Here is a 24211-nt window from a genome sequence, read left to right on the forward strand (position 1 = left end):
GTACTTCCGGCCGTGACGAATATCGACGGAAAAATGCTGGATGTGGAAGGAGGTAGACGAGTAAATCGATTCTTCTGGTAATATCCTTCAACGATATTATAACACTGTTGACGCTGGTAGTTTTGTATTTCGCTTGGCTTGATTTTATTTGGTATAAAGCGAGTAGCAAGGTGGGGTAGATTTACGAACTCTCGTTAAATCAACGTTACCAAAGAAAAGGGGTTGTGTCTCTGTTGACAATTAGATCAGCAATTGCACATTGTGTTTTTAACAGTGACGTGGAACTTAATAAACAAGTGTTGACACTCCATGAGTCTGTTATAGAATTTAATCAACTATGGTGGATCTTTGTAACTTTGTTTTGCAAGATTGCTAATTTCGTTTGTCTCAATATACTTGACTATTTAACCCTCTATGGACCCATGTAACTTTTAGGTTACATGCTAATATATCGACATTTTACTAAATAATTTTAGTTTTCTCACAAGATGACGTATACGTCTTAATCGTGAAATATAATCTCTGATGACCATTAACAATATTGATTACGGTTGGTAGCACCATCAATTTTAAATATCAAAGTAAATACCTTGCAAGTTGTCTGCAGAACAAAAATTTGGCCCATAGAGGGTTAAATAAATTTCCTACCGATTAAATAATTGCCACAATTTTTTTCGTCTGACTAAATGTTCCTGATGGGTGGTCTTGATATTCGAATACATCTCAAAGAAAATATTTCTTGCTATTTAAATTTATTCCAAAACTTCAAGAGTAAGAATGAGAACGCGGAGGAAGCGCCAGTTGTAACTCCATCGAGAGTGAACGATATGAAGAATGGGTAGAGCAGGCAAGGTAGGAAAGATGTAGACGGGTAAATCGATTCCACCAGGAGGGCCCTTCAACATTCTAATAATGTCAATTCTCGCGGGATCAATATAACCGACACGTTACACAAATTTGATCGCCGTTGACGCTTGTACACCATCGATAAACTGCGTTTATCAAACTCGATGCGCGTCACTCCGTGTGTAAATCAGTATTGCTACACCGTTATCAAATATTTATAACGAGGATACGTTGATTTGTCGGGCTACGTAGTTTATTTTTGAATTTGAAGGAAAGCGCGACAAGCGCGGTAATATTGCTTATTGTCGATGGGATACCCCCTCGTCGCGAGCAATCTATTTTATTCTACTGATCCCTACGAAACCCTACGATCCCTAGACGAAACGATTCTTCTCAGCGTAACTTCTCTCTTCGATAACGCGACACTTTCAATTCCATTGGCGAACCGATTATTGACTAACACAAATCGCTGTCGATTAAGGGTGTATTTTACAAGTTTTCTCATTCGCAATCGGCCACGTGGATTACGCGGACGCAATAAACAACGCGATTCGAAGATAATGCAAATCTCGTTGCGCAGAGCCGCGACGACGCGCAATCGTCTCCCGTGCAACGATCGCATTCCCTTTGCAATAAAAAACGTGCAAATAAATGCAGTAACGATAATTATAGGAGGATCACATGAAAGATTGCGGTCTTTACAGACATCATTCAATAAATGGAGTACTCTACCTTGGTAAGAGGCATGTCTGGCAACCCTACTTATAGCGAAAATCCAATCAACTGCGAGAACCCAGGCCATGGAACCCTCGAATATCTTAAGCAAACGTCGCCAGTAAATTCAGCCGAAAACGAAAGCGAAAATCCGCCGGAAAATGGAACTGCTCGCGGACACCCCTAAAGGAATAACAGTGAGTCAGCCTGAAAAAGTCAAAGCTCGCACCGTATCTTCGAACCCTCTCCCCACCCTCGTCGGATCGATTAATTTCGTCCCCGTAGAAAAGCAAGCGTCGTCGAAGAAGAAATAAATGGGTTGGGTCGTGGGAATTTATTTCACCAGGAAATCGAGATTCGCCTCCTCTCGGAGCTCGCTCTCTCGCGAACAACTTTTCCCCACGTGCAAGCGTCCTCCGCGAATCATGGAACTTTTTGAAGTCTCCGCCCGCAACGAGAAACCATGGTCCGCGTCCATAGGCTCTATGGTAGGAAAATTGGAGGAACGATTCTTCTGGCGGATGCTTTGAGCGAAATCAAGACATAATGAGATTTTTTTTTATTAGAGAGATATAAAGTCCTGAAACTCTTTTGGAACACCCCCTTTTTTTTTAAAAAAAAAAAAAAGTTGTTTGTTGAAGCCATTTAGTTTATATGAAATTATCCCTAATAAACAAGGGCTTAAAGATTAACAATTCAAACATAAATCCCAATGGTCCAAAATTAAACATCTCCAGGCTAGACAACATCAATGTATTATACATTGTACATAAATGGAACGGATCATGACATTTCCACAGCGACGAGAGGTAAAGAATTGATCTGTCAGGACAAATAAATAATGTATAAGGTGCTATAAAAAGCCTAACTACTTTGGAACACCCCTCGTTCATACATATAAGGTGATGCACTTAAAAGAGGCCACCTAAATTGTTTACTTTTAGCAATAGAAGAAAAAAGTGTCGAACAAGAGTTGTATGATTTCGAGGGGCACGCAACGTGGTGCCAATAACTTTTTCTTCTATTGCTAAAAGTAAGCGAATTATTCGGGTGGCCTGTATTAAGTGCCTCACCCTGTATACATCTCATCCCTTCTCACTTCTATATTTTTAATTATTTGTATCGAAGAGGGCCTTTAAAAACCGAAACATTCCTAAAGTAAATAAACTGCTCGTTCGAACCACGTATGTTACAATATACGTTCAGATAAAATATCTTAAGGACGGTTTTGGCAACTCTCCCCTACGGTCCTGGGACTTCATTGTACGTTCCATTTTTCCCGTCGCATCGCGTTCTCCTACCCATTTCTTCCGCGTTACATTCCAGCCCCTCCCCGCGGCTTTCGTCTCCATTTTCTCCTGCACCTCCACGAGATTCCCGCAGCGAGCTTTTTCCCCCCGTTTTCAAGCCCCGAGCGTCGCGTCGGTTTCACCCGATCGCTCTAACGCGCATCGATCGCTCGCATTTGACTTGTAAATATCCGGCCAACGAGGACATTAGATATGCATAAGGCGAAAGTAAAGAGTTTATATACCTTCTCGCTATATACAGGGTATTTCAGAAGTAGGATGTCAAACTTTAGAACTGTACCTCACTACCTACTAAAATGGAAGTCGTATGAATATAGACACTGAGACGTCTGCTTCCTCAGTTAAAGACTCTCCCTTTGATTTTTAATTTTTTCATATTGAAATTTTTCTAAACCACTGTATAGTAAACTATAACTATTGTCAAAACTGTTATGAGCAACTAATATTGTTGTAAACTACTGTACATTATTTTGTATAATTGTATGTACCTAACGTAACGTCCAAACATAATTTTGAAAAGCCATCACTTTTATTTGTCTTATATTTTGAATTCTATATTCTGCGATGTTTTTATTTTGTTACAACACGAATGAACATAATGTGGTTAACGTAAGTGCTGCTCAGCATGGAAATATGAGAAGTAAATTGGTGAAATAAGAGTGTTAAGTAAGCCACTTATATCAAGTGGATACAATTACCCACTCTCTTCAATGGACATTTTCTACGTGGCCATTTAGGTTAACTATCACGCAACAGAGACGCGAGTTAGCGTCTGTAGGGAATTCAAAATGTGATAGCTCGTATCCATAGGTTTACTGATCAGGTAAGAGATCTTCACAATTTATATCGAACACTTTCAAGCAGCTTCGAATGAATCGCAAAAGGTCCCAATAAGCAAATGGGATGCAGAAGAACTAATGAGGCACATAGAGTTCCGAAGCTCTAAGGGCGTTTAAAGTCGTCGGAGTGCCAGCTAATAAGACCCAAGGCTTTAGTGGTAGTAGTTTTTTATAAGCTGGAAATGTCTTCCGAAGGTGAGTGCCGTGGTAACTCGTAAGTCACGTAGGTACCTACTTCCTCTCTCGCATCCAGCCTCGGTGTCGTTACCGAAGTGGGGAAATTTATGGTAATTATTTACCATGTTAACGACCTCGCCGATTTCAATGACCATGAAGTGTGTCGGAGGAGGAAGATCGCTGAGCATCGTGATTAAGGACCCTCGTATCTAATTTTGAAATTACACGTACTAGAAGGCAAGAGGAAAATAATAGATAATTGCAAGTGACATTGGAATTAGTACTTCACTACCTTCACGATGTAGTCATTCCTGTATCAAATGAAACAGTTTCTCAGAGTGGCACTTTTGCGTTTGCTAGTGATTCTAATCAAATTTAAATGTGAGTATACAGTCAAACTTGTTTTTCTGCAGTAGATAGGGACCGCATAAAAAACGTCACAGTAAAGAATATTCATTATAAGGGAGCACTTATGTCTAAAAATAAAATAGAAATCATAAGACTATATCTAAATAGGAGAAATAATTAATTTATTTATCATCTCACTTAAAAATTAATTCTATCGTAATGGTCAAAACATCTCCGTGTATGCACGCACTTCGAAGGTCGGTAAGTATGTAACTAATATCGGTTTGCTCTCTTTCCTTCATTGATAATCAATCGCAGTTATATGCTCGCTTTCGTTAAATTCAAATCTACAATATCATATTATTTTCATATACCGCATAAAAAGAGACTTGCACAAAACAAATCACACACAAAAAAATCCCATAAAACAAGACACCACAAAAGGAGGTATGACTGTATACTGTACTCTGAGTACTAGAATACTTTGTTAACCTTGAAGTATATTCACTTAAAAAGCAGTCCTTATGGTATCTAAAGCAGGATTTGCAATCCTGCTTTGGATTGAAAATCATCGTTTTTCGTATCAGAAATATTGCTTATCACACAAAGTAGAAGTTTTTTCCCTTCCAGGGCTTCCTAAAGGTTAAGTGAATGGTCTCGAGCACGGGTAGCCGTCTTCACGGCACAGTGGCTTAAAATCAGTGGTATACGCAGCCACAGAGAGGGTGAAGTTTGGAGCAGTGTGGTAAATGGAGAAACGAGAAGAGGCGAACTGGAAACGATGTCCTTTGGAAACACGGTCCGGAAGGGACTTTCTACGTGCCTTGTTCTAGGACGTGCACAGTCGGAAGGAGTTTGACGTGGACATACGTCCTTACGTGCGAGTGTGCGTGCCGTTCCTCGCAGCTGGTCGCTTGCGGTTTGCATAGCTCAGAAAAAGATCAGATAACGGGCCTCGTTTTTCCCATTTGGGCGGAATTTCAAATTCGTGCGTCCTCTATCAATCAAAATCATCCTGCAACGTGTTGCCCGTCGACGTGGTGTTTTCATAAAAACTTCATCGATCATGCCGCGACCCAAGATTGTTATCTCTCGGACTTCCCTACTTTTCTTTTTACTTCGCGGATTTCGCACTAACCGGCCAGCGATTTTAAATAAATCTTTCTGCCAGCCTGGACGTGAATTGGGAAAAGTGGGAACCTCGAATTTTATTTGCGAGGAAGCCCTTCCAATCAAATTTTTGTTCTCTCAAATTCGCTAGAGAAAAGAGGACTACCCGACGCTTGGCGATTAATACGAATTCGAAAATCGTTATTCTGTTCGCTAAACCGATCTCCCTGTACCGAGATTGACGTTTTTTGCGGTTCCTCTCGTTCGCTCCGTGCCATTTTTTAGCCCCAAAATATTGCCATTTTTCTTGAATTTTAACACGCCTGTCACGGGACATATTGGGTCGCAGTATACGTTTGCGCTGTTTCACTTTGACCAGTCCTTTGTCCCGAGTAGAAGAATTTTTTGTCCGTGTGCTACGTATCTCAGTTCTCTTCAACCCCTCGGATATTGCTTTTTGTTTAATTTGCGAGATATTTCAGATTCGAGATTATAGAATGTATAAGTTGAAAAATTTAATTAATTCTATACCTCGAAGAATAAGAGTACTTAATTCGTTATTGCCAATCTTTAGTGAACTCTTGCGCTAACAAATTACAAATTCTTCGTCCATGTGCTTCGTATCTCAGTTCTTTTCAACCCTTCGGATATTCCTTTTTGTTTCATTTGCGAGGTATTTCAGATTCAAGATTATAGAATGTCTAGTCTGAAAAATTTAATTCATTCTATAACTCGAAGAATAAGAGTATGTACTTAATTCATTATTAGTAGTCTCTAAAATATTTCTTTGCATAAAACACACTCCAGCGGAAATGTTTATTTCCTTTTATATCCTTAATTTCCCTTCACTCCGGTAACAGAAAGTTAATTTGTTCGGATTTGCATTCGTGATTGTGATTTAAGTGTCCCTGGCAGGTTCCGGGATCTATTTCCCCATTCATTCGTGTATCAAACGACGTATCTTTTCATATGGAAAAAGGCACTCCGCCGTTCCCTCGATTAATACCAGCTATTCCACGACCGATCATCGAAAAGCGGGTCAATGAATTATAGGGTGATCGCTGCTTTGATCGGCTATTATAAATCCTATCAGTTACCTCTAATTGCCATGGATACGCTCCAATGATGAACGGTTCCGTTCGTATACGGAATCATTCAACGATCGAAACTGTTTCGATGATATAATTATACCTACGACATGTTAATTAAATCGAAATCTGCTGTTCGTTATGCGCTTATGTTCAGAGATCTACAAGCGACGGAATGGTAAGCCAAACGATGCTACAATGAAATTATAACAACGACTTTAGTTTATTCGTGTACAATAGTGGATCCACGAGAATCAGCATTAATTATTTACGGTGATTCCAAACCAACATTGTTTCCCCATTGGCCATTTTTGGATGAAATCATACTGAAACTTTATTTGTTCGCTAACTTTGAAATGTTTTATGATTTTTGCAGCTTTAACAAGAATTTCTAACTGCGTGAGTCGAACTGATCTTCGTAGCGATTCTATCGATTTTAAAAAAGTACACAATGCAGCCACAAATGCACAGAATAACGTCTATAATTAAAAAAGAAGATAATAAACATTTCTGAAATGTATTTTTCCGATGTCTTTTGCGGTTCAGGCTTCGGAAACTTTCCAAAGTTTAATACCCTGTTACAGTAAAGGATCGTATTACGCGCTCACCTAATGCGCCCTCATTTTTTTTCTCTTTGCACATACGTTCCCTGTCACGGGTTATCTAAGGGCTGCTCACGTTTAATCATCCGTGGAAATCTGTCGTTGCATATGCACCCACACGGTCCACAGAGTTTCGAATGACATGGCAGCGAGTCATGCTCGGTCGATTCCATCGAATCGACCGCATCGGTTGACCGTTGCTACAAACACGCGATTCCAAGATTCTGCAAAGCTTTTCTAATATCCGCGACAATCGGCCGATTTTCGCGGAGGAGGAATCCACTTTTCTCGATGCGCTGGAGAACCATCGAGACGTGTTTCTTTCTTTTCTACTTCGAATTTAAATTTAAATCGCTTCGGAAATTCATGGTTCCTCGAGACTCTCCGCTCCATCTTTTTTAATACACCCTTTCGCGTAGAATGAAACGAAATTGGCCGAGTATGGCTGAATTTAAAGTAATCTGTCGATTTCTGATACGGAGCAAAAAGTTTTCATGAAATGCAAAATTCATTTGCCTTAAAAGATTATTTAGCCGAGAAAGATTTTCTCCAAGGAAGGATGAGTACCTTTTCATTACGTAAAATAACCATTATCTCAAACACCGAAGTTATTTTGGTTACTTTGGCCAACTTCGGCGGAGAACGCAAGATTGAAATAATTCTTTCGGATAAAATTAAACCGGGTTTAATGCACACGGGGGTCCGACGAGGTTAAAGCGTTTTAATTTACGTTTCGCGAAAAGCAATGGAAAAAAAGAATCCAAGTGCTACCCGCTGGAGGGTTTTTGTTCCTTATTAGGTGAAAGTTCCGACGAGGGATATTTTTCCACAGGCCGCCATCAAAGTGACTCGGAGGGATCCGCGAGAAGGGAAGTTGGGATAATTATTCGCAGTCCGAGTGTCTTCGAAGTGGAATCGATTTGCTGCCACTGCAGAAGCGAAAGCAGAGATCAGGCATTAGGAATCCGCCCAGAGGCGGTGTCGTCTATATACGGTACATTATATTCCAGTTACCACGGAAACTTCCTCAAGATTCAGTTTCAAAGTAGAACGGTTCGGGCGTAATAACGAAACGGCAGTGGGCGAGGGAGGTGGCAAAAGTTTTCGCTAAATTGGTTGGTCGAAATACAAATCGGCGAATGGTCGAAGCAAACCGCATAGACATGGAGTTTCTGTTCCCGACATAATTGTATTATCCCTCTGAATTTTGCTGCGCATTCGTTTCTGCCATGTTTCGTTATTCGACCACGAAACACCGCAAGACGCGAAAGCTAATTGAGATGGAAATACTGGTTATTCAACTATTTATTCCTCGTGGCGAATTATCAATACCCTAAATGGCCATCAAACTGAATTTTAATTATCGAAAATTAATATGCACTCGCGCTATCTTCTGTGACGCTCATGTATGGAATGCTATTAACGGTTATCGATAATACCGACGCGTTAAAACGAGGAGTAGATGCAATTTTTATCTGGCATATAATAAACTTTTCATGACAGCCAATTAATAATAGGATGGGATTGATACGCGAGGAGATCAATTTTAGACGAAATGTATTAGTTAACGCTTTGACTACCAGTCTGGTTAAAAATAGTCTTTTCATTGATTTCTGTATGCTGCTGCAAGATATATTAAAAGCTTCGTCTTTTTTATAATTAATGTAAAATTGCAGATACAGGTAACGTAGTAAATGACACGGTGATTAAAATCTCGTAACATATGCGAAGGTTCTATAGCCTGTTGAAATTTTTATTAATTACTTTTTCCTGTAAATACCTACACGAGGTTGAAAGCATCGCAGGGATGTCAGATATTGCATGCTACATTGTCGCGAAGTCACTTGAATATGTATCACAATTTTGCCTTGAGCTAAAAATTATTGATGCCTTGCAGTGCATTTTAAAGGACTAATAAATGCCCCGTCCATTTTAAATTCAAAGCTCGTAAATGAATTAACTCCGCCTTAACGCTGAATTTTGAATATTTATTATATTTGGATATTATATATTGGAAGGATTGGATCATATTTAAAATCGGAAATACTGCTATATAAAATGGCGAAGCTGATTCTTAATCTGAGGTCTGAAGTAAAATAGGTGAGAATCGTTATTTTCATTCAAATGCTAGAAGTGTTTCTACAAGTAGCCATTTCATAATCCACAACCACTCCAGTTCATAGAAAAATATTGGCCAACCTTTGTTTAAATAAAGCAAAATGGGGTTTCGTGACTTTTATAGAAGTCCGAGGGCATCTACGCTGATAAATAGCGCTCATCGGAAGAGGGGTGAGTATAAAATTTTGTAAAGGTTCCCGCTACATTCTCGCTAACGAAAATTTTCAATTTTCATCGTTTTAATGTTTTCCATTGACCGTTGAATGCGCGTAGCGAATACATACATCATAAATTCGCTTTAAAGGTGTTAAAAATCGAAAAGCTTTCCACGGCAGGCAATTGTATATTTCCAGCAGAAATTAATGGACCGCTGTGAATTAAAGGCAGAGAATGCATTATTTATCCAATAATGGATATTCTGTACGTGGACAGAAAAAAGACTGAAAATGGTTAATGCTCGAGGCTTTGAATTGAGGACAACCGAGAAGATACAGTACATGAAAAAAATTCGTTAACATAAAATATGCAATATTTAAACACAGTCTTCTGAAACGTACATTTAGCAATTCGAGCAATGAGATTAATTGTTGTATAAGATTTCTTTGGAAACTACTTTCATGTGAAATTTTTTGAATAGTTCTACAGATACGTGATGAAAATTATTTAAAAATGCCATGTTATTGCGCACAGTACATGAAACATGTGCGATTAGCAAAGCGTTAATACAAATCGATCATTCAGTTCCTACACATTGTGTTCCACGTGTCTGACGTTTCACGCTCGGGCGTTCAACTCGCTCCTGATTTCTGAGCGCAATGTCGGTCGGTCGCGACTAGCAAAATAAAATAAAATCCGGTTAATCGGCTCCGTCGTGGCGTTCCACGAGGAGCAGTCGGAGTTTTTCGAAGTTATCGATTGCGGATCGTTTTTATTGCGTCTGCACGAGACGCAGCGCGCCAAAGGCGCCGTGGTAATCGACTTTCTAATTATAAATGAGAACCGGAGCTGGAGGGAAGCCTGAACCCTCGACAAAGGTCGCTTCCCCCGCCGATAATCTGTTAATACTTAATTACCAATGAATATCGACACCGTCGCCGGTCTGTACGAATAATAGCATCGCTGATAACACAATTCCGCGCGGATCGTGAACTCTCGCGTCGCTTCCGCGATCGTTTCTGCATCTTCCAATCGCGAACCGCGACAAATTTACATGAAATCAATTACTACACCTCTACATCCCTCATAAGAAAACAAAATTCTGAGTTCAAACTGGTAAATTTAATTACCAACGAATATCGAGCTCTGACCCATCTGGATAGTATCTCTGATAACATAACTCCCATCGCATTTTCCAGTCGCACGGGCAAATTCTCTCGAAACCAATAACTGGCCCCCATGGAAAGTAGAGGCAATCGATTGCGTGATAGGGTTCCCCGTTCTGTTATCTCTAACGCGATTGCGACACATTCACTTCGATGGAAAAGTACGCTCGGTATAGTTGTTTTGACGACGTGGACAGATGGATTGTGATTTACGGTCGCAGCTCTTCGCGACCGATTTCAACGGGAGATGAAAATCACTGGGAATGAAAGGTTGGCCATTTTTAGATTGATGAAATCAAAGACCTTTTCGAAAACCCTTTGTGAGTAAATCTATTGGTAGCGATATACATAATTTTTGGTCTTCCAGTACGTTGATTATTTAGCAAAGAGTCAGGTGTTTTTATCCTGGTAATTACATATTCAATAAAAGATTTACTTCTACCAACTATTTTAGCTATTTTTGCATAACCACTGTCCTCTTTATGCAAATTAAACATTATTTTTCGCTCTTCTAATGTAATTTCTGATTTTCTTCGACTCATTTTTATTTAGCTCTGTTATTTGAACAAGATTTCAAACTATACTAATATTGTTGAATCCACTGTGCCGTAGAAATCATTTCCAATGTGACACGACAATGTAAACAAAACAAAATCGATTCTATCAAGTGTGGTACGAATACTTTTGTAGGTCGTTATGTGTACTATGTAGATGAAAATGAATATATTTTCGTTATTAATTATTTAATTTAACTGAAACTTTTTCTAAAGACACTTTATACATGTATATTCTTATAATAACAAATTCATTTGGGAACATCGAACCTATCATTTAATTTAGGTAAATTTCTTCAATAGACATAGAGGGTACGAATACTTATAGGACTGACTGTAGCTTAGAGACCACCAGATTCGTTTTTCCCCTAACCAGGACTTAACAGACTTGATACTGATCAAAGTGGAATTATTTTTCTCATTACAAATCATTTTCGAAAGTGACGAAAGTTCATATTTTCACTTTACCCAACTCTCTAGCTCTTTGGACATCCAAAACACTCGTAGACCTTTGAGACTCCTGATACTCCATGGACCTTCTGATACCTTTGAGGATCATCCGTATCTAGTTTCCCGATTTCATAATGGAGAGGTGTGGATTCTATAATCTCCAAGTCATCGATACATTGTGCTCGTATCTCGAACACCATTGCAAACAAAATCTACTCTCCTCTCACGACTACTCTGAACTCGTCGTTACGGTGGAATCTCGATTATAAGAGGAAATCGAGGATGAAAACTTTTGCAATAATCAGGGATCTGCATTAAAGTCCTAATTAACGTAACCAATTTGGTAAACAGTTGCTCTACACGGTCCATCTCCACCACTAACATCATCCTAGCTTATCAGTTCTATCGTATCTAGACTATGGGTTAGACGAGATCGTGTTGCGTGACTCCTAGGTGAGCCATAACGAACCTAGTGAGTCTCAAGCGAGCAAGAACATGCTGTATGATATCTGGTTTGTCAACAAGTAGTCTACCCAGTCCTGGGAGGATAACATCGTGCCACATCACTCCTTAGTGGGCGATAACAGGCGTATTGAATCCTAAGAAGACGATCTCCAATTGGATAACCTCGGTGTCGATGGTACTGAGACTAATCAGTTACATTATTGACATGTTCAGTTCATTTCGACAGGCAGAATATCACTTTCCACACAGTTGCATCAATTCGTGAGCTGCAATCCGTGTACATGAGTTACACATTCCCTAACACTGATCGTGCAAACAAAAACGAGATTCGATCCTCTGTTACATGAATTACATTTTACCTTTCAAGCAAGAAATTACATCTTGTTTATATACCTCTCGAAAGTAATTAATACACAAACTAAACAATAAGTGTCTGAACCTGTAAGGCTATTAAACATCTTCATAAGACGCTACGCTCAAATCCCGCGAAATTGCCTCTGCAAACTTCCAGGGATTATTTTAATTGGATTTCTCCTGATCGGACACATTATGCAGTAGAGAGTTAAGAGTACGGTTCCTTATAGCACGTATAAATTAACAAAAGTCTTCTAACGCGTGAGTCTTCGCACGAACCCTTACGACCCCCGGGGTTAAGTTTCCTCGTGACAAACAATCGTAATAATTATTTATTTAGAATTTGACCAAGATCACGTCAAACATTCAACGAATTTTTTTGTCACATAATCGCAAAATGATTAATCAGACATAATAATGACGGACAGACCTTTTTAAGCGAAACTGATTTCGAGAACCACAAGTGCATCGAATTGTGTTGGACTTCTGGGAGAAAAAGAAACGTTAAATTATAATTTGAAAGTTTGATTTTGTCTAGTTCGAGACCTTCAGATCAATAGTGACCGAAATAGCTAAGTTTGGACCCAAGTTTTATGATTGGGTCATTCCTAAACGCCGAAAACTTTGTCGTCGCGCAAAGGACGAATGTCGGGGAATTCCTAAAAAAGGGGACTGTAGTAAATGGATGACTCTGCGCATTTTTAATCTTCGTAGAAATCTGACAGCGTACGGATCGAACGACTCGCGTAGACCGTATTACTCGCACCTTTATTTCGTAAAACGCTTGCATTTCGATCTCGTTTTCATTCTTAAATATATTACACCAAGGAAGACTTAAAATCTGCGTGTTTTATTTAGCTAAATATTCAATAGAATGGAAACGCAATATTTTTCACATAGAGCATCACAGGCAAATGGCAGAGCGAGCAGAGCCAAGAAATTCGATCGATCGGAACCGAGAAACGCTAATAACGTGCTTGCTAGGTATACTCGCTTACAGTTACACACCCCGTGTCACAGTAACGTGACAAGGATACGAGGAAACCAAGGCGATGCCCTAGAAGGCTGGAAGCGAGGTATTAATATGGGCGCGTATTCGATATATATACCTGCTGCTTTCCTCTCGGGACGCCACCCTTTATGTAACTAAACCTCCGCGTCCTGTATCCACCCTGCACGTACGGCCACGCAAGACGCGTCCCTGTGTGCAGGGGTTTCGCGCACGAGCGCCAGGAAACAGGAGAATACTGCTGGTGATTACGAGATACAACTGTCTCCTGGGAGGTCCATAAGGAAGAACGATGTAGCACCAAGGGAAGGACACACGTACGCGGTTACAGAAGGACCATGTGTCCCCTACCGGCGGTCGAGCTTCGTATCCCTTTCGTGAGCTGCCCAAATGGCGTTTGCTTGTGTCGTGAAAACCGAGAAAGAGTGTCAAATTTGCTAACAATGGTTGGTTTTCGAGAGAGAGCTTGGCAACGGCCTGGAATAACATAAATAGACGATTCTTTGTACGCATTAGGAATTGTAACACTTGAGATATCTTGTGTTTCGAGTGTACTCACTGGGATGCTTAGATTATGACTAGAAGCTCTATGATTATGACTTGGTTTCTTTTCATGGAAGAGGTGAAAAATATTTAGAAAATACAATGACAAGTTAGAAATTTGTCCTCAACGGGAAAGGAGGATTGAAAGAGCCAACAGAAGAATTGTTACTCGAGATTGTAGAGCCATAATTATGCTCCCCAATTAAATTTATTAATTTGTTCCATGGTTCTGAATACCAAATGAAATGGGATGGAAATGCTAATGAATTGCTGGTGGGTTTGCCAGTAAGACTCAGAAAATCTTGCTTTAGAATACTTCTTCGTCTCCTGGACCATGGAGGAAATTAATGAACTATTTTGGAATCATTGTTTGGTGTCCCCTGAGATTATGTTTGATTAAAAAACAAATTTCCAAAGCCTCTTTATCATGGGCTACTGATCCGACATATTATGCAATGATAATTTTCTGAAGTATTATTAGACAAGATGTAGATATACAATGTAAAATATATTCAGAAAGATCGTTGCATAGATTCATAAATATGCATGACACATATTTCACTGTCAAGTCAGAAGGTGTTCATTTCAGTCCTCTTCCGTTCTGATCCTCTGTGCATTGACACCAGAAACCACTTCGCACCAAATTTAGTATTACTTGAGAATGCATTAATAGTTCAAATATACAATCTAAAATTGATACTGGAAAACAAAGTCCCTTGCAAATTGACCTACTGACTTACAATAACCATTGTCTATAAATTTCAAAGTGGGGTGAAAAGTGCATAATAAATAGATAGAACAGTTTTTATTAGGGCAAGCGTTTATTATTTATTCGATGAGGTCGAGCATTAGAATATGGAACCAATAAAACGCAACACCTAGGTGAATCTATATACTTAATAAAACTACTTTCTTTCCAAATTGAATCTATCCCCTACAAATATAAAATGTCTCTTTCTCTTTTAATACTAATTTCAACCCCGTTACATGCTACTCATCAACGCTGATAATATCTCTTTCTGAACACGTTCCGTATATCCGTGTGAACTCGCTATACCACATATTGTGCATCGTGCCCCAGTTATCTAATTAACGTCGTACGTAGTACAATAATCACCTCCCCAAGACTCCGGCATTAAAATGAGCTGGCTGAGCATATAAATTCCCCAAATAGACTAGCAAGCGAATATGTCAAGTCTACTAAACGTTTCGTTAACGAAAACTCCTGGCGCAATCATCGGTTCGTTATACATAAAACAACGTGTTAAAATTAATAACAGTTAATATGTCAAGAAAACATTTCACCATTAATTCTTTGCGCTCGAAAGGTGACTCTCGATCATCGCTTGGTAACCTCGATAATCAGCATTAATTTGTGTTTAGCTTTAATATTTTTGGAACTCAAAGTGTTAATAAAATGACTGTCGATAAGGTTAAGGTGACCCGATTTTCAAATATCAAATTATAGATATCATCTTCGAAGTTAATCTAAACTTAGCATTCGTGATAATAGAATACTGAGGAAGATCTCGAGTTGCTGTTAGATACCAGAAAAAAAGTTGTCGAGTGCAAAGGGTTAATTAATGTTTAACGAAGAAAAGAACAGGCAGAGAGTGAAATTCAGACGCGAGGCGAACTATGTCATATTTACGTTGCACGTTGAGGGCACATCGATACACGTACGAAAGATTTATCCATTTTCAGGATACACTTACGCAAGGGAAATTATCCAGTCTTTCTGTGCGATCTCATTTTCAAACACGTCCGTAGAGGAGATATGTGATCGACTCGACGGTGCATTTCCCGGCGCTGTAATTGCGTATCACAGGCAACGTCATAACGAAGTTCGAAGCTGCGAAAAATGCAACCGCCACTTTCAAAGAGAATAAATTATTACGCAAGTTTAGCACACTGTATTTTTCTTCCTTCCTTCCTTTTGATTCCCTTTTATTTAAATGCACGTTATCATTGGCCGTTCTGGCCGTTTACCGATACGATTAAAACTGAATAATTTTAGCAACGTTATTTCAACTCCATTAATTCCCGTCGCGAACTAATTCGCGCTAAAGATTCAACTCGCGCCATTTCCTATCGCGGGAAGACTGTTATTATTTCACCGCTCCTCGCCGTAGACGGAAAGCTAAGAATAGTGTCCACACTTTGTTACTGCCGCGACGTGATTGAACCGCAGAGGCCATAATTTCTGTTTCCCTCTATCTGTAAACACAGCGAGGAGATACAATATAAAGTGCACGGATGTCAAAGTAAACGCAGCTGCGCTCGGTAGAAACCTGGTATTTATCATTGGATTGCTAAGATTACGAGAGCGTTGGGATATCCTTACGAGATCGCCTTGCTCGGTTCGATTGAAACCAGTATGGGTTGAAAATGAGACCATAACTGGGAAAAAAAACATTGCCTGAATAGTAGAATGAGAAATTATATAGACGCGGTTCGATTTATCGCGAAATACTGTGCTGGAAATAATCGGAGTCTTCAATAATTTATATCGATTTGTAAAGTCAGTCAAGAAATTTGTCTAAATTAAATGATAATAGGTTTGATGTTTCCAAATCAATGTTTCATAATATATATGAATACACTTTACACGTGTATAATATATTTTCAGTGTACCACTGAAGGATTTTTAGTACCAAAACACTGTTTCCAGAACTTTCCTGGCTGACATTCGAGTCTTGGCCTTGATCAATACACTATCTTTAATTTTCCACCACCCCATACTCATTCTGTTGTTTTCTCGGGTATAGTGATGAATCCACATTTCGTCACAAGTCGTGATATGGTCTAAAGCGATTCACAAGTTTAATTGTACGTGCGCAATCGACTACTGGGGCAGCTAAATTCTATTTTCTATGATGGGATCAGAAAGCTTCCTATCTGATGGAGAAAATGTATTCCTGCTGAAGGAATCTACGTAGAAAAATAAGGCCGGTTTATATTTGAGTGATACTCATATATAATACTTGCTGGTGAGCGATAATGATTGTCGCATCATGTTTTATGTATGACGTATGACGATGTATGATGATGTTGTGCTCACACGGTTGTCATCACATTGTCCTGCATACCAACGTAAGCAAAACAAAGAGAGCATGTCTCCTTTAATACCTTGTACGCGCTGATGACGCGAATGAAAATTGTACGAATTCGATCAAGCCCTCGTCAAACCGAGGCAGAAGGAACTCGCGGACCGCAGTGGGTTCATTTAACTCGACGCTATTAACGATGAAAAAAAGAAGAAACTTTCGTAGCCGGAGAAAAAATTGTGACCACCAGCGAAAATTACGATGAAACGATAACGAGCGTGTTATGGCAGCCGGACCAGATAATGAGAGAACTGAAATCTTCGGTTGCGAGGTCATTTAACCAAGAGTATACGTGATTTAAATCCCTCCCGCACGAAAGATGGCATGTCCACGCTGATTTTCTTTCAGTAAAACGGCGAAACGTTCGTTCTCGTACTCGAGAGGAATGACGCGGGAGCACGTAGTCGGAAGAGACAAAAAGCACTTCTTCCAGCGTGCAATTATCAGCAATATATCTCTCCAGCGAGTCAGGAAGTTAAACGATAATCGCGGGAACGACAAAATAAAGACAACAAACCGGAATTCGTTTTAATCTCGCCGCGAAATCGTCTTCCTTTAATGTCTGATTTCCAGGGCTGGGACGAGTTTCACGGATGATTAACGTACTTTGTGTGTTTCTCCCACGACTTTTGAATGCGAACGGCGAAGAAATCAGGCGTCGAATAACGTCGCGGGTAACAATGTTCTTTGCCGCGAAATTTAATTCCCCCCCACGGATCGTGTAAAGACGGCAGCTCCAAAGATTCGTCTCTGGTGGGCGATCCCTTTCCACCGAGGTTTGTTCACTGGAATATTTTACGTCCTCTAGCGTTCACGATTAACCTAGTTACAGACGACGTCTGCCCAGATGGATTTAGAAACTGCCCGGAACAAAGGTCTTTCATATTTGATCGAGCTGCTTGAAGTATCAATCGATTTAATTCATTTTGTTTCTTTATTTATTTATTTAAATTGCCTTATTTTGTTGTTGAAGTAAATTTCAAATACATCTCTTAAAAGCGATGGGAGCTGCTGGTAACGAAATTGAAATATTATTAAGAGTGGAAAGGGTTAAATTATTCGTTATTCAAGTATATTTATCGGGATTTATGATGAAAGTTCGGTAGTATACAAAATAACACATCGTCCTGTGTTCTTTCCGATATCGAAATACATCTAATATAGCACGAGTTCGCCACGATTTCCAGTAAACCGGCAGCCACCTTATCCCAACAAAGTTTCGAGCTCTCTGAATATTTACAGACCGCGTGTCGCGGCTGGGAAATTGCATAAACTTTTCAAATAAGTCGGACGATCGCGTAAATCATCCGCGAGCACAGACTATAAAGGAGAAACTCGCGTCTCGGGGACGTCGATCGAAAGCTCGTTAAAGATATCGCAGTGCTAGGCTGGGCGAGATTAATTCTCCAAACTGCCGTCTCGACTGCGCCGCCAGGATTTTCTTCCGTGAATTTTTCATCCGCGACAGGGTTATCCTCTGTCGATATTACGGATTGAATTCCCGATGAAATTAACGGGAGGAAATTTGTCGATGACCGAAGTACTGATGCGAATTTAAATTCGCGAGAAATCTTCGAACTTTCGCTGTCGCTGTTGCGGCGATGGACAGAGTTCAAGGGTTGATTTGATTGGTGCTGACGATGATTGAAGTAATCGCTGGTTGTGTATTTATATTTGTAAATGACGAATCGTTATATATTTCTGCTTCGTATATTTTAAAAGATCTTTCTCTAAGTTATTTTTTCAATGTCTGTAAAACCGAAAATAGAAAGCAAACATGAATTTATTAATAAATGTGGCTAGTCCAACACTATTGTCCAGGACTCTGCAGGCAGAGTTTAAATTTATTTCGCGTGTACTTTAATTATTTTTCTCCCCGTAACCGTGCACACGGGTAGGAAACTTTCCGCCGCGACTTAAAGGAACGTTTCTTTCTTTTTTTCATACCGAGCTGCTAGGAGCAAAATTTATTTTTCAAAGCCCCGCGGCACAGGGGTTGGGCGGGGGATGGGCGCTTTTCTCATCGACACGATCCTTTGATGTTTCCACGTCACGGTTAGAACGTGCCAGTCAATCGAGCACCGAGCGCAAATGAGAAACTTCTGATTTCTTGAAATATTCAGAAATCACCCCTTGTGTGTATCGAGATGTCCATCTTTTCCCAAATCGAAATTTCGGTGGGGAAGAGATTACTTACGGAATTACCTTTCGAAAGACTATAGAGTTATTACAAAGAATTTTAATATAAATAAAACCTTTTTCCATATCAGTTCATTTTATATCAAACGATTATTTATGGAATTACCTTTCGAAAGACTATAGAGCTATTACAAAGAATTTTAATATAAATAAAACATTTTTCCACGCTAGTTTATTTTACATCAAACGAGCCTGGTGGTCGTTTCTTCGACGAGGGTAAATCGAAAGGTGGACCACCTTTTTTACTGCACACGCAGTATTTTCCAAGAAAGTTAAGGCACGACTGGGGCTCGCAATGTTTCCCTAACCATTCACGTTGCAAAATTCACGAGCAACGTCGCCGTCGTTGGATGTTTTACTGGATCCACGGAGCTTCGTCTTTTGATACCCTGTCGTGTGGACGTGTCCACGTTTCCACTGATGTTGACGCGCGAATCATCCGTAGCGACTATTAATTTTGTTTCTATTTACCAAAATGTGGTATTTAGGTATAAATAGCGACACGATGCAACGAGGTGCAACAGTTTTCATATCGTTAGCTTCCGTTACTTTAGAAAGCGGTACTTGAGCCAAATTCTAGGTACCGTGAAATTTATATAGAGCACGTCCCACGACGACTACTGCATTTACATACAGCTAGAATCTAAATTACTTTGAAATTTCGCGTTCGTTGATCACATTGTCAGGATACATGACAGAGATGTGATTTATCGTTCGCGTTGCAGTGTTTCCGAATATAAAGTTAATGAAATATGATACATCTGATTTGAATTACACAAAAAATATCTATCAAAGTTTGAAGAAACTGTTCGTAACTCGTAACTCGAATACATTTCCGTCTACAGCTTTTTCGTTTGCCCGTAATGGCGTTGTTACCCAACAGTTTCGATTTGCTTGGAGAAGTTCGTCGTGTTTCTTATCCAACGGTTTCCTTAATCCGAAACGATAAAGTCGATAAATTTCGAAGTTTCCTCCTCCACTCCACTCAGTTGTGGTATTAGCATTTTGTTCTACTTCGTCGCGTTTTGCTTGACATTTCTACTGTTCCTTCGGCGAAGTTAGTTGTTTCTTCAAACATAAAAGTGGACCCCTGACGTTTCCAATGAAAAACTTGAAATACTGCACTTTTAGAGCGCCATTTGTAAAAGGTGAGGCGGAAACCGCGGTGGGAATGAGAATGGGATAATTTCGCGTTCAAAAATAAACTCAAACCTTAAAGCGACGTTTCTGTATGCGAGGCTTACCTTGTCGAATAAACAATATTAAAAACTTCTACTGTTTTATTTAATCTGAACGATCTAGGTGGAGACTTACCCTTAACTTAGACAGGAGCGAGAAATCCGTGACCGCCTTGAGCGTCACTTTGCCAAGGGAATGTTCTGAAACACAAAAGAAAAATATAACTTTTTTTACCACTAGGTATTGAGAAGAACGAAAGAAATTTCTATCGGCGTCACTGGCGCAAAATCGTGTTGATAGAGCGTGGAAGATCGACAACCACGACCCAACCGCAATGTTTAGACTAGCTACGTGTAAATAATTCAATGCAACGACTGCATATCACCGATCCCATTTCGTTGGACAAACTGCGACGTAAAAATGCACTGGTGGACAAAGAGGAGCTTTTTCGCTGTCCGGTTATGAGACCGAAGGGACCGGGAAACTGGCGATATGCAGTTTTTTCTATGTGCCACGGTTCGGCAAACAGCGAAACAAAAAACTTTCTATTAAGGGGGAACAAAGGGGTTCCGCTCCCGGAGTCTATTCGGGAGTTACGCATCGCGTAAGCCGCTTTGCGCGCTAGACGGTTTCAATTTACGTCGAATATTTGCAGGAAAACGCGAGACTGGGTGCCTAGGGCCCTCCTCCAGAAAACGCTATCGATGGCTGAAGCGATTGTATCGAAAACGCTATCGATGGCTGAAGCGATTGTATCGAAATCGCTCAATTTCCAGGAAACACAGTCGAATTCGATCCGTACTTTCATCGTGGTCAAGTGTTCGAATTCGCCACCGTGTGAAGTAGGGATCTCTAAACCTTTTGAAAATAACACCCTAAAAAACAGCAAGAGAAAAATAGCGCAATAAAACCTTGATTCCACGGATTTTCGATTCAAAGGGCAGACTTCGATGACGTTGAATATCCTATCTATTCTACGATTTATCTTAAGATTAGATAATGATGTAGGCAAGGTAAAACAAGACACTGTATCGATAAGGAAGTGGGTAGTGGTGGCAAGGTAGTGCACTTTGATGGTAAGACAGTGTACTAAGTTGGTAAGGCTCGGTAACGCAGTGCATTCCGTCTATAAGGCTCCAACGTGTCTACTGTTCCAAAAGGTATGATAGTATTTGTAAAAAAGAGAATGATATTTTAGTTTCAAGGGGGAAACAGTTCCATATAGAAAGCGTTTCTTGAGGTTTATCGATAAACGCACTTAACTTCTCCGCGCGCGTGACTCATGAAATAGAATTAGTGAAACTCTGAGAAGAGTAGAGGGAGTCGTTTGTCTCTCAGGAATTGGAACGCAACCACGACACCGCGAAACTTTGAGCAAACGGAACTTCGAATGTTACTGTCGTGGAATGGGACAGGTGATAAGTAAGTCAAGCGCCGTTGGTCGACAACGGATTCTTTCCGTTCGCGAGAAGAACAAGGGAATGGATTCTTCAGAGTCATCCAATGGACCAATGGAAATCCTCTTTATTCGCTACTGTGGAAGATTAATTACTCGCCCTAATGGCATGTCAGCATTAAGTAATCTTTACAATTTGCAGTTTATTTTTTTTTATATAACTGTAGATTTTCAAAAATTCTAATTAAATAATTTTCAAAGTTGAATGTTTAAAGCTTTGTTTAATAATGATCAAAATCCGAGCGGAGAGATCTAAGGATTGCTACCATAGGATTTACATCAAATATTCTGTGTATACAGCGGAAACAACTCGCAACCTGGGAAACCCTCAAATTATTTCAACAGGAGTATCTAATCAAATAATCGTAGATACTGCGCCAAGTCGTAAAGCAGCCAGGAGTTTCGCGACTATATTAATCGAATACGGTATCACGAATACGTTCCAAGAATTATTGATCCAGCCTGATTGAACGCGAGGTCGCAAAGGCTCCCCATGCCATTCGAGGATCCTATTCGCGCTAAATTTGCCTGCTCCATCCCCCTTCGTACCTCTCTCTAGATCAGCGAATGATGGACTGTTTTCAGCGAATGCCGAGCATTCATTTATTAAGCAAGCCTACATGCCATAAGAGACAGATTTTACGAGGGCAATCTAGCCGCGTTCCAACGTGGAGACACGCGCGCCCACCGTAGTGTTTAATTATTCCGAAGACGTACGGTTGCACATGGTTTACGCTACCGTCTCGGACACTGGAATTACTTCTGTCCTATTGCGGCATTCTATCCTGTTTCATTCGCCCCTGAACAGAAACAAGGGAATTTTTTTCGCGTAGGAAACTACAGTGCAAATAAGGTCGATTACTCCTCTTAATTCCTCCTTTGTATTTATTAGGTAGGTATGGTCGAAATTGCAGGGACACCTGAATCGTTTCACGAACTAGTGACACCATTAGCTTTGTATCTTCGACCAGTCACGAATCCTATCTAGATTTATCTTCTTTAAAATCTCATCTTGAAAATTACTTTATGTAACAATTTAATGAAAAGACCCGTCACTTACGTATGAGTGACGTAACATATTTTTAAATTGTGAAATTATGAATTATATTAGTGTCAAAAGTTATCACATAGCTGCCAAATATAGTATTCTACTTAACAAATGAATGTATTAAAAGGTCTCGATAATTCTCGAGCACAATCGGAGATGGTAACTCTTTAATCTGTGTCTCGAAATGGGACAAGAAACAAAAGCAGGAACGCTAACTTCTTCAACGAGAAAACAGTCAACGCAAAGCACTGCGACCTGCATCTTTCATGGGCAATTCTTCACACGATAAAAGTTTGTCCGTCGTATAGGTGTGCCGTGGAACGTTGACGTAAATATGGTTTGGCCCGTTTTCTCGGTTATAATCGAATCTGCTGGGGAATTTGCTCGTCATTTTCGATAAATCTTGCACACACCTCTCGTAATTCGATTGCCCCCGTATGTGTGGAAAAGTTGCGCTTGTTCGCAGGGGGTCAGTGAATCCAGAGCGGCGAGGAATTGCTTTCGTCGAAATAAGGGCGAACCGTTTCTCTCCAGAGCTCCCGGCGAGTCTCGAGGAAATGTTTCCCCGTTGTTTCGTAAACAGCCAGGATACACGAGTGGTTCCAGCAATTTGTGTCTTGGTAATTAAACGAAAGAATATCTTCGTTCAGTAAAACACAGAATCGATAAGAAGCTTTCGTGATATTTCTCTAATCAATTTATAAATATTCTCTAAGAAGAAACGAATATTAATGAACAAACCAGTTTTTTAAACTCTTACTTGTGGTCTCTTTTTAATAAAATAACGTTGGTAAAGATACTTATTGATTTTATGAAATTATTAGCGAAATTTCTATGAATTTACTTCCTGCCTTCAAATGTCAAGAAACCTTCCTACAGTATGACTAGTAAATCCATAAATATTTTCTATCCAAGAATAGATCGACTAAACGACTCGATAAAGAAGCCGTTAGAATCTCTGATCGCATGCACGCGTCCATGATTAAACCGGAAAGTAGTATGTAATCTCGGCAGTGTCTACGCTAAGCACACCCGGTTCGTTATGAATGCACCGTTTATAATACAGTACATAAGTACTATCGACTGTACTATATCGTACGCTAGCGAGTGAAGTTTGCACGGAATCATTAATTATTTAAAAGCTTCATCAACTACCGCGGAAGTTCGTTTAATTTTTTACACATTCCCGTTTAACCAGAGATTACTCAGTCAACGAGTACCTACGGAAATATCGTTTTCAGAAATTACTCTACTCAAAATTCCGCAGACGATTGCCTGAGGGATGGGAAGCCAATTTCAAACTAAACTGAGAAAATCGACCGAAGTTAAGGAGGCAAGAAAAAGGAAAAATTGTTTTTAAGTAGTGATATGCG

General features: G+C 39.8%; 1 protein-coding gene across 4 annotated transcripts in view; it reads right to left on the reverse strand.

Moving 5' to 3' along the window:
- Nucleotides 1–24211, reverse strand: part of LOC128875610 (leucine-rich repeat-containing protein 24-like) — a 312453-nt gene that overhangs the window by 13568 nt on the left and 274674 nt on the right. For all 4 annotated transcript variants that reach the window (XM_054121333.1, XM_054121335.1, XM_054121334.1 and 1 more), the window contains one exon: nt 20470–20534. The gene's annotated coding sequence lies outside the window, so the exon portion shown is untranslated. The remainder of the gene's footprint in view (nt 1–20469; nt 20535–24211) is intronic.

The sequence above is a fragment of the Hylaeus volcanicus genome, chromosome 4, assembly GCF_026283585.1.
Source record: "Hylaeus volcanicus isolate JK05 chromosome 4, UHH_iyHylVolc1.0_haploid, whole genome shotgun sequence".
Taxonomy (NCBI): Eukaryota; Metazoa; Arthropoda; class Insecta; order Hymenoptera; family Colletidae; genus Hylaeus; species Hylaeus volcanicus.